General features: G+C 32.9%; 1 long non-coding RNA gene across 1 annotated transcript; it reads left to right on the top strand.

Moving 5' to 3' along the window:
* Positions 1 to 796: 796 nt before the first annotated feature.
* On the top strand, positions 797 to 10,466 carry LOC118487617. Its single transcript, XR_004882144.1, has 3 exons — positions 797 to 1,245; positions 1,991 to 2,042; positions 10,267 to 10,466. It is a non-coding gene; the product is annotated as an uncharacterized LOC118487617 (long non-coding RNA).
* The last annotated feature ends 1,542 nt before the right edge of the window (positions 10,467 to 12,008 follow it).

Raw genomic sequence — 12,008 nt, 5'->3', positions numbered from 1 at the left:
CAGTTATCTTTGGAAATCAATTAATTGATAAGAATGGAGAATTACTAATATACCCTTTTGAATTAATTAAGATAAGGGACACTTGTCATTCCCAAATTATTTCTCACACTTCTCAAAAAAGTTGGAATTTTTACAGGATCCTCTACCTATATATATATATATATGTAAAAGAAAACATGAAATATTTTGAATGCATCCTTAACCACTAGAAATGTATGCTTGAAATTTCTTGGCATTTTTCCTATCCTTTTGATATTCGAAAACATGGCAGAAACGGGCTGTCTAAAACTGCCCCTAGATAACTTCGAAGATGTAAATCAAATCTTAAGAGAAAGAACAGTCAACATGTAATATTAAGAAAATATAAATAATAACAATGATAATAAAAATAATGTAATCTACTAAAATAAATAATTCATAGTCATATGTGAATTTGATAAGTGAATATATTCGTTAGAATAAATTAAAATGCATATGCATACTCATACAATTTAGTTGCCTTTGTCAATTAAGAATATTGAATAAATAAATAATGATGTGCATGATTTTACAATCATCTAACCCGATTTTTGGCCCAACCTTATAAAACAATGATTTTAAATTCGTAACCGGTAACTCCTAGTTAGATGCTTTAAGCTAGTCTCGCAAGTTTCACATTATAGACATATTGGAAACTAGATATGTACTCCACAATTATCTCATAATCATTCCTTTTTATCTTTTGTTATCTTTAGTAGCCTACCATGCATAGGTCCATTATTTATGTATTGTTTTTCTTCCCTATTTGTTTGTATATTGGATCAATCATTAGACAATATACACAAGAGCTTTAATCATCCAAACGGAGAAAACACAAAGACACCGACAATTACCGCCGCACCACCATTAACCGCCGTTGTCATGATTCCACCACCATGACACCAACTTCGCCGTTGTATCTACGCGTCTCTGTTGTTCAGGCCACCCAACCGCCACGATTCAGGTCGCTACCGCGACTGTTGTGCTACACCGCCACCATCAGTCCGACTAGTGTTATTAACACCGCACCACCGTCAGTACTCTGCCATGATCGCCAGTAGCACTCACTTTCCGTTAAGTCAAATGGGATTTACGAACATCCGCTCCGTCGTAACTACTGCAACTTCACCATGAACTAGTCTGTTGCCGTCACCACTTGACATTTTCTGATTAATCGTCTGACAACTCTATTCGTTGGCCTCCGGTCAACCGTGTTCGGTTATTAAGGTAATAAATCGATCCGTTTCATTAATTTGTCAACGTACTCGCTTAGTTAGTTTTGTTATTACTTTTAGTTCCGGCGACTAGGATATCTAAATCTAAATTTTAATCAAACGACATAGGAGCTTTGTATGAAATAAGAACACACCTATGTTACTCTTGGTCAAAAATGGGGAAACTTGAAACTTATTTTGGTTACAGTACGTACATGAGTTTTTTTTTTTTTTTTTTAGGTGACCAGCATGGGTTTTTCTTTTTGGTCACTTCCTGCCTAGAAATATGTATGTATATGAGCTAGAGTAAATTGGTTTTACACTTCTAAAAGTTAAAACTATTCTGATATAGTTAGCCACGACACTCCTAGATATGTATGTATTGCATGTAGTTACTTGAAATCACCATGGTCTCATGGATATCAAAACAAATAAGATTTTATAATTTAAAGGTTAAAATCTCTATTTTTTTATTTGTTGCTACATCTTTGGATTTTATTAAACTATACTTGTAGGTTTAGAATAAGATAATTAATAGTTTTAGTTTCGATTCCTTAATATATAGACACTCGTAATTCTTATAAAATAATAAGGTGATAAATTATTTTATATAGTACATGCAATTAGTTTATTTTAACCAAAGTTGTTTTTTTTCATTAAAATAAAGGTTTAGATTTAGATTCATAGTTGCTGGGAAATTAAAGGAACAAGGCAATTAACAAGATTAATTTATTATAAAACTGATTTGTGATATAAAGGGGATATAGGTTCACGACGATTTAATTTCTGTGTTGCTTTGCTAAACCTAAGGTATGGATTCTGTTTTCTTTTACATCATAGTATTCATTTATTTTTCGTTACTCGTTGGTAGGGATTCTGTTTGTTTTCATCTTAGTATGATTTCCAATTCCTTCTACGGGTACGAATTCTCAAGTCTTGATATCGTAACGAAATTTTATTTTCATTACTCTTAGTATGGATCCTTATCTTTGTTTTAGAGTCTGATTGTCATGGTTTGATACCTATATTCGTTTGATATGTGATACGTTATCTGTGTCAGTATTGTATCTGTCTACTTTTTGTTAGTGTGTTGTAGCATGCCATACCTCAGACTTGTATCATGGTCGCATGTTCCTGTTAGTATTATTTTCAGTTGCCTGTAAATTATTTATAAGGCCTTAGTATTTGTACTCTGTCACCCAAGCATGTCTGGCTTGTCGTTTGGGTGTCAACGGCATGGCACTTATCGTGACAGTGCGTAATCAAAGTTCACGGCGTCTCTAGCTTGTGCTTGTGTAGCATCTTGGCCACGAGAGGCGTATAGATCGATCTTAGCTCTGAGTATGAGTTTGTTTGTCTGGAGATGGAATAAGGGGTGAACGCCACACTCACCATCTCATAGGTGCATGGACTAGCTAGCTGTGTACCAGTCTGTTTCTGTTTTTGGCTTTGGGTGCTTCTGTGTTACACGATTTATTTTGTTGATATATAGTTGTCGTGTAAGTCAGTATATGTTTCTGTATGTGAATATGTTAAGTATTAGTTCTGATATGTCTGATATGTTTGTACGCATCCGAATTTGTTTCCGATCGTGTATTGGGTTAATTATGCTTCTGATTGTGTTCAGTATCCGATTGTTATGTATTAGCTATGTCTGTTTTGACTTAGTATCTGTACCGGTTTGTATCAGATTTGTCTCGATCAGTATCAGTCTCAATTTGTCTCAGTTTGGATTTAGATTTCGTGTTACACGTTTAGATTGTGTCTGATAATATTTGTATTCGGTATTTGATTCGGTGTCTGTTGATATTTGTCGTTGAATCTATCTTTGTTCCGTGTCCATTTTTCTTATCGGTTTAAGAAATTTCGCAAGGATTAAATCATTCTACTTTTGAACTCAAGTTATCTTGATTATTTTGGTTATTAAATATAAATCTCCAAAGCTATACAAATAGTTATCTTAATTAATCGAAAAAGGAAAGAAGACAGCGAATAGCTTGGTGTTTACACGGTTTCAGCCATCTTTGGCGCTCAAACTGAATTCAGTTTGAATTCGAAATAACGGTTAAGTTTAATTTGTTTCCTATTATAACCGGATGTGGCATGCCCGGCCTAGTGGTTAAAGGTTCGTTTGTTAAACTTGAGGTCACGCGTTCGATTCCGGTTTTGGGCCGGTTCTCACCCAGGAGAACCCCCTTTTTTGTTCCATTTAATACTTAACTGAACTAACTGAGTTTTCAAACTCAGTTAGTTGATCCCTTTATAAAAACTAACCAAGTTAGGCTTTAACTTGGTTAAATTTATGTTCACAAGGTTTAAGCTAACTTAGTTAGCCTAAACTAATTAAAATAAAATAAAATTCCTTTTATTTATTTATTTTGTAAAATATGATAAATAAAAATAATTTATTTATTTAATCTAATTAATTATTTAATATTAATAAATATTGTAATTATTCGATTTAACCCAACTTTCTGGTAACTTACGTACGAATTCCCGATTTTTGTCCGGTTTAGGGTAATCTCTTGATATTACTTGTTTCGAGAGCCAAGATTAGGATATCTTTCCACTGTTTTTACGTGTTTAACATAGTTTGACGTGTTTTAACGTGTTATTTCCACAACATGGAAATCCAACAAACATATGATTAAAACAATGCATTTTTCATTACGATTCAAGTCTCGAAGTGAAATTGGGAATAAGCGAAAGTACAAAAGACTAAATTGGAAAGTACGAAACATCATGCTATAAATAGAAAGATCGAAAATGCAGGGCGTTACAGTCTCCCCTACTTTAGGAGATTTCGTCCTCGAAATCCTAGAAAGACTGAAAGAAAAGAACAATGCAATGGTTGACCGAGGAAATAGGAATGTTGAAGAACCACGCTGCTCTTGACGGTTTTACCATTAGATGTTGGCATCTTGAGTTTGGTTGGCACTGGGAGCGGGACCTTTTGGTGCTGGTTGCCGTTCTTGATTCCATAGGGGACAGTGTGGGCGAAGGTGTGTTGTGTCTCCACACTTGTAGCACGCGCGAACTCTATTTCCTGTCTCCGAGCCTTGAAATTTTCGTTTCCTGCCCTCGCTGCGGTTTGCTGGGGCTTCGGTGTCGATGGTAATCTGGTTGGCTACCCTAGTGGTTGTTGCGACTTGCTTATCACGAACGCGATTATCGTTCAAACTGGCAGCGAGTCGATAAACAGCCTCGATGTTGTCGAGCTGAGCTGCTTCGATAGTGTCTCTCATAACAGGGGGTAATCCACGAATATACTTCTTGATCATCCTATCAACGGTGAGGACCAGGTGAGGTACAACAAAGCTCAGCTGCTTGAAACGAATGGTATACGCGAGGTTATCGTCTCCAACTTGCTTGAGGGACCAAAACTCTTCCTCAAGCTTCTGTTGCTCGTGAGGAGGGCAGAATTCCTCCATCATGAGCTGCTTCAATTCCTCCCATGACAATGCATATGCCAGCTCGTTTGAACGAATGTTCCTTTCATTCGTCCACCACTCTAGGGCTCTTGCTTGAAAGACACCAGTAGCACTACGTGTCTTGAGTTCATCAAGGCATTCACTATTGATGAAGGTGACCTCTATGCTGTCGAACCATTCAAACATAGCGGTCACACCCTCTTGGCCAGTGAAGGGTTTTGGGTGGCAGGAGGCAAAATGCTTGTAGTTAAAGGCAATAGGCTTAGGCTGGGCAACTTTGGAGTCAATGGAAGAGTTTGGGGTGTTGGAAGCTTGGATCTCAGACACAACTTTGGGGATAAGACGAGCGAACTGCTTGGCCATAAATGCCATCATCTTCTTTTGTGAGCTGACCCTTGACCTTCTGGACGAGTTGGAAAGTTGATGAGATGAAGACATCTACGAATTCAAAATGAGGGTGAGACTTGATCATAATGTTGAAAAGAATTTGTTTTTTATGAATGCAACATGTAGCACATTGTTTCACATTGTTGTTCACATAGAATAAAATGAATGAAATGTCATAGATTTTCACATAGTGTAACATGTATAATGAAAGCACAATAAATTTAATTTGTTCACGAGAGAGTATCATTAATTGTTTTAGGTTACGACAATAGTGCGAAATGTGTCTCCTAGCTAGAAATGAATGAATCGTTCAAACGTAAAACACATAATAATTGAGATAACATAAAAGAGATTTAACGTAAAATATGGATCGTCACGGAACGTAACATACGACACTTCCAAAGTGAATCGAAGTCCTTTTCGAATTAAGAAAACGTGCTTTGGCCTAATAGACAAATACTCTCATCGAGGAGCGACTAACGATATTTGTCCTTCCAGTTACTACACGTTCTTAATCGATTGAGAAATCGAAACTTTGGCGAGAGCGAAAATCGAGGAGTGGGACTAGTTAACAAGATGCGAGTATCACCTCTAACTTGATAACGTCGTACCCTAATGTGGTTGGTACTTATCCTAAGATAAGGGTCCACTAGAATATGAAATGGAAAACTCCCATCAAGGTTTGGATATCACTCCTAACTTGAGGGTAGATTTCGTGCAAAAATCAAAGTATAGCTGAGTGAAAATCATCACCAAGTGTGGGAATCACCCCTATCTTGATAAGTCATTTCGATTGTGTTGTAAGAGTGTCTTCAAAGCCTCCAAGTGTGTATTGTGTTAGCCTTAGGAAAGGCATGTATATTAAGAGTCCAAAAGAAAGTAGAGGGAAGCAAGGAAGATAGAAGGGAAGTTGTTTTAAGCAACACATAGTGAAAAACCTCCTAAACTATAGACTAGGCAAGGCATTCCTAATTCCCTATAGTTATGGCTCTGATACCAATCTGGTATCAGAGTACTCCTACTATAGACTAGGGAAAAGTAAGGCAATCCTACCTAATTCCCTATAGTTATGGCTCTGATACCAATCTGTCACACCCCAACCGATGGCGGAAACATCGGGATGAGACGAACAAATTGCTCAAAACAACATAACACTAGATGTGACAATATGAATTTAATCATTTTATTAAAACTAGAGAACAATACAAAGTTTCAAATATAAGAACATAAATTCAAACAAAGTTTATAACTAAAATGGGTTTCTAAAGCCATCCTAGCTTGTTTTCTTGAATCTTGATCATTCAACCTGCAATATGTATTAAAATAAAATCAACAAAAGCATGTTGGCGAGTATACAAGTTTTCATACATAGCATAATACGTGTTTAAAATGTTGCTCATATCCAAATGTGAAATACAATATCATATTGACAGTATATACTCGAAACGATGTTACTCTACGTGTCCAAACCAAAGTTTAACGCAATTAAAGTGTCCAACCCAAAAGTGTACGGGTGGTTTTAACATAGTTTAACCTAACAATACCCGTTAATATAACGGGAGGGGCGTTTCTCAACCTATAGCGCTACCATTGTTAGGGGAGGCTTCTACGAAGTTAATGAACACATAGTCATGAGTGTTTACAATAGCATAACATGTCTAACATGATTAAAATGTATCACATAGAGTAAGGATAGAGTGTGCATAAAATGTTTGATGTGATTGTGATGTTTGATATAGAATACATATTGCACCCAAAAGTGGAAAATAGAAAATGGGTCATATATACTCACCTTAGTTTGCGTTGCGTTTCTTGGTAAAGAATAAGAGCAAGAGTTTGTCCAAGAGAATTGTAAACGAGCGCAAGAGATTACCCTATTTGATTTTAAGTATACGTTATGAACAATGCTTAAAATGATGCTTAAAATGATGATGGGAATTAATAATAATGTTTAGAAAATTAATTTGTTAATAATAGTATTTTAATATTACTTGTTGTAAATATGGTAATAACAATATGAATAATAGAAATAAAAATGTAATAATAATAATAATCATATTAATATTAATAATAAAATGATAATCTTAATATTAATATTTAATGATGTTAGTAATAATATAATAATAATAATAACAATAGTAATAACAATGGTAAATAATATAACTGATTTTATAATATAATACTTGAATTTATTTTGTTATTAATAATAATAATAAATGGCTTTTATATCAATAATGATAATAGTCTATATAAATAATTGAATTTATATTAAATATAATAAATACTGATAACAATTAATTTATATAATAATTATTGACTTTTATTTAAATATCGGATTAAATATAAATTCTGAATATATACCGGTTTTATAACAATTAAATTTATAAAAATAAATACTGAATTTTATTTAAATAATATAAATATATAAATGTAATAGCTATAGTTTGTATATTTATAACAATAATTACTGAATTTTTATACAATTAAGCATATATAGAATTTATATCATTTAAATCCATATAAACTATTTATTAATATATACTAAATTTTAACTAACTATATACAATTACTGAATTAAATATATTGAATTTATTTAATAATTGATTTTACATAATAATTGAATTTACTTTATTAATAGTAGTATTAATAATAAAGGTATTTATTTTAATAATACTAATTATAACTGAATTATTATTCATATAATATATCTGAATTTATATTAATAATAATTATTATTACTGAATATTTATATATATATATTACAGATAAAGGTACTGAATATATAATATATATGTATTAATAATAATACTACAGTCGGTCGAAATGAATCGGAGGAGGGAAACGAGGGTTACCGGACTGACGGCGGCTTCTCCGGTAGGTCAGCGGTCTTCTCCGGCGTGTCTCCGATAATCAGCAGCGGCTTCCGGCAGGGGTTGAAAGGAGAGAGGTGGTTTCCGGCGAATGCAGAGAGGTTGGAGAATGTGTGCGGGTTCGGCAAGAGGCAAGCCGGTATTTATACCGGTCGAGGCGTCGTGAAAGTTTAGAAACAGGAAGATGATTGATAGGTAACAAGGAAAGGTGTAATTTGTTCTGTAAATTAGTTCAATTAATCGAAAAAGGAAAGAAGACAGCGAATAGCTTGGTGTTTACACGGTTTCAGCCATCTTTGGCGCTCAAACTGAATTCAGTTTGAATTCGAAATAGCGGTTAAGTTTAATTTGTTTCCTATTATAACCGGATGTGGCATGCCTGGCCTAGTGGTTAAAGGTTCGTTTGTTAAGCTTGAGGTCACGCGTTCGATTCCGGTTTTGGGCCGGTTCTCACCCAGGAGAACCCCCCGTTTTGTTCCATTTAATACTTAACTGAACTAACTGAGTTTTCAAACTCAGTTAGTTGATCCCTTTATAAAAACTAACCAAGTTAGGCTTTAACTTGGTTAAATTTATGTTCACAAGGTTTAAGCTAACTTAGTTAGCCTAAACTAATTAAAATAAAATAAAATTCCTTTTATTTATTTATTTTGTAAAATATGATAAATAAAAATAATTTATTTATTTAATCTAATTAATTATTTAATATTAATAAATATTGTAATTATTCGATTTAACCCAACTTTCTGGTAAACTACGTACGAATTCCCGATTTTTGTCCGGTTTAGGGTAATCTCTTGATATTACTTGTTTCGAGAGCCAAGATTAGGATATCTTTCCACTGTTTTTACGTGTTTAACATAGTTTGACGTGTTTTAACGTGTTATTTCCACAACATAGAAATCCAACAAACATATGATTAAAACAATGCATTTTTCATTACGATTCAAGTCTCGAAGTGAAATTGGGAATAAGCGAAAGTACAAAAGACTAAATTGGAAAGTACGAAACATCATGCTATAAATAGAAAGATCGAAAATGCAGGGCGTTACATCAGTATATGTTTCTGTATGTGAATATGTTAAGTATTAGTTCTGATATGTCTGATATGTTTGTACGCATCCGAATTTGTTTCCGATCGTGTATTGGGTTAATTATGCTTCTGATTGTGTTCAGTATCCGATTTTGTTATGTATTAGCTATGTCTGTTTTGACTTAGTATCTGTACCGGTTTGTATCAGATTTGTCTCGATCAGTATCAGTCTCAATTTGTCTCAGTTTGGATTTAGATTTCGTGTTACACGTTTAGATTGTGTCTGACAATATCTGTATTCGGTATTTGATTCAGTGTCTGTTGATATTTGTCGTTGAATCTATCTTTGTTCCGTGTCCATTTTTCTTATCGGTTTAAGAAATTTCGCAAGGATTAAATCATTCTACTTTTAAACTCAAGTTATCTAGATTATTTTGGTTATTAAATATAAATCTCCAAAGCTATACAAATAGTTATCTTAATTAAATAATAACTTATGAAATTTGATTAATTAATAAAGATGGATTTGAATCTAAACATTTATTTAAAGATAATAGTTCGACAATTCTTTTCTTTTAAAGATTATAATATTTGTAGTGGTATTTAAATGTTTAGGCCTGCGTATTTGGTTTTGATTAACTTTTATAAGTATTTCATTTGAATCCAATTTATGACATTTATCATATTTCTAAGTTATAACTTTTCCAAAGTTAGAAAATTAGTTTTCTTTTTATCTAATGTTGATTTGCTATGAAATGTGATAGACTATTTTATTTGATAACATTCAAACGCTCAATATAAGAAAATATTGTTGCTAAGTATCTTGTTTTACAAATAATAGCATTATTAAACGTTGTTTAAAATATTTGATAGCTATTTTTCTTGGATTTGTTTAAACGTTTTATTTACAAATTACGGATAATAGGTTAGAAACTTTTTTTTGGTCATACAGATGCTAGATTATTTAAACAAGGTTTTCAATAAGTTCGTTTATACAAGATAAAATATTTCAGTCATCGTGGTCAGCTATGTACCAGTCTCTACAACGGTTTTGTGTTGAGTTCGATATCAGTTATGTGTATGGCCGACTTTTGTTTCCGTATCAGTTTTAGATCGGTTAGTGTATCAGTCTTTCGTCGTCTGCATCTGTTTTATGTACTCGTGTCAGTAATCGTTTCAGTTCAGTCTTAGTTCTATTATGTTTTTCTTTCCGCTGATATGACTTTACTTGTACTGTTGATTTCTCCGTTACTGAGCAATTTTTGGCTCAGCCGTATTTTTTCTTTTTGTGTTTTTTCCTATTTGTTTAACAGGTAATATGGGATGACCTGGGATTTCAGTGAAGAGCGTTAGGAAGTTGCTAGTCAAGATTCTTTATTTCAGTAATGTAATAAATGTAATTAGGATCTTTTATTTAATGCTATGCATTGGTATTTGGTTTTGATATCTGTAAGAGTGACACGTCAGCCCTATTCGGGTCGGGGTGTTACACAACACATCTTTTAAACTTGTTTTCTCCAACATTGCCTACTTTGATCTACATTTGACTCTGATTGCAGCCCCCTTTTTTGCTTGAACATCTTTGAACCGAGAGGCTATGTAGAACTTGTAAAACCATTAGACTTGCTCTCTTGCTCATCCAAAAGAAAAGTAAAAATCACAATCTTTTAAGATCCTTACATCTAGTCAATATATATATATATATATATATATATATAGAGAGAGAGAGAGAGAGAAAGAGAGTATGGTTCATGAGTAGTGAACAATGATATATTTGTGAACAAAATAAACTTATCCTGACTATTGATTTTGTAGATCTAGATTTTTTCTTTAATGACAAAATTGTAATTATGTTTTGTAACTTACATGTATTTTAATACACACAAGGGTATAATTGTATTTTTCTCTCTTCATTTAATTAATTGGTTTTTTCTCTCTCCTGATTCTCTTTCCATTTAAAAGAATATTTAATTACATTCTTTATATTTTTTTCTCTCACAATTTACCTAACTTAATATTTGATAATTTACAAAAAATACGAATGTTAAAAAAATACTTTTTTCTCCATCTAGAACACAATTAAAAATATTTAAGTACATTCTCTATACATATATGTATTAGATCAATGTTTGATGAAAAGATGCATAGTGAAAACAATATATAATAATACACAGGTGTATAAGTCTGGTATATACCGACCTGTATACACTATGTACTTAAATAATACACTGGTGTATACGTCTGGTATACCGACCTGTATACACATATGTACTTGAATAATACACAGGTGTATAACTCTGATTTATACCGACCTGTGGGAACAAGATGTAATAATACACAAGTGTATAAGTCTTGTATATACTGACCTGTATACACATATATTAAATTACATAATTTAATTAGGTTTAATATTTAATTTTAAAAAGGAAATAACAATTTATTTAAAAAACACTAGCCCTTCAATCTCTTATAATTAAAATAATGGAGAAATAATTAAAAATGAGAGAGATAGAAAGATAGAGAGGGAGAGTTAAGAGATGAGAAAATTAAGGGATTTTAATTAAAAATACTTGGCTAATGTCACTCTTATCCTTTTAATCTAAAAAATGATCAAGAGCCAAGATTAGTTCACTCAATTCACTCTCAAGAAGTTGTTCACAAATGAACCTAATCCTATATATATATATATATATATAGGCCGGTTATTGTACAACCTCTTATCCTACATTACATACGCGATGACCTCAGCCGTCAGATCTTCTGTCTATCAAACGCTGCGAAATTAATTTATAAAATCAAATTGATATACATAAAACCAACCGCGAAGGATAAAATTGACAATTTCTTTATCAAAAACCTTCTTCTCCAACCGACTCTTCTCCAATCGTCCTCCGTCGTGTCCAGTGCGATTTCATCCAATCGATTGTTCATCCGACGATTATGACAACTACAGCTTTCAGATGGCAAATCGCACGTTATCTTTTAAAAAAACACAGTACACTAATTTTCTGAAATCGCATGTAGTTCAACATTTTTTATTTATAATTTGTGAACC

This window comes from Helianthus annuus, chromosome 15 (genome assembly GCF_002127325.2).
Source record: "Helianthus annuus cultivar XRQ/B chromosome 15, HanXRQr2.0-SUNRISE, whole genome shotgun sequence".
NCBI lineage: Eukaryota > Viridiplantae > Streptophyta > Magnoliopsida > Asterales > Asteraceae > Helianthus > Helianthus annuus.
This window is presented reverse-complemented; position numbering and strand designations above follow the sequence as displayed.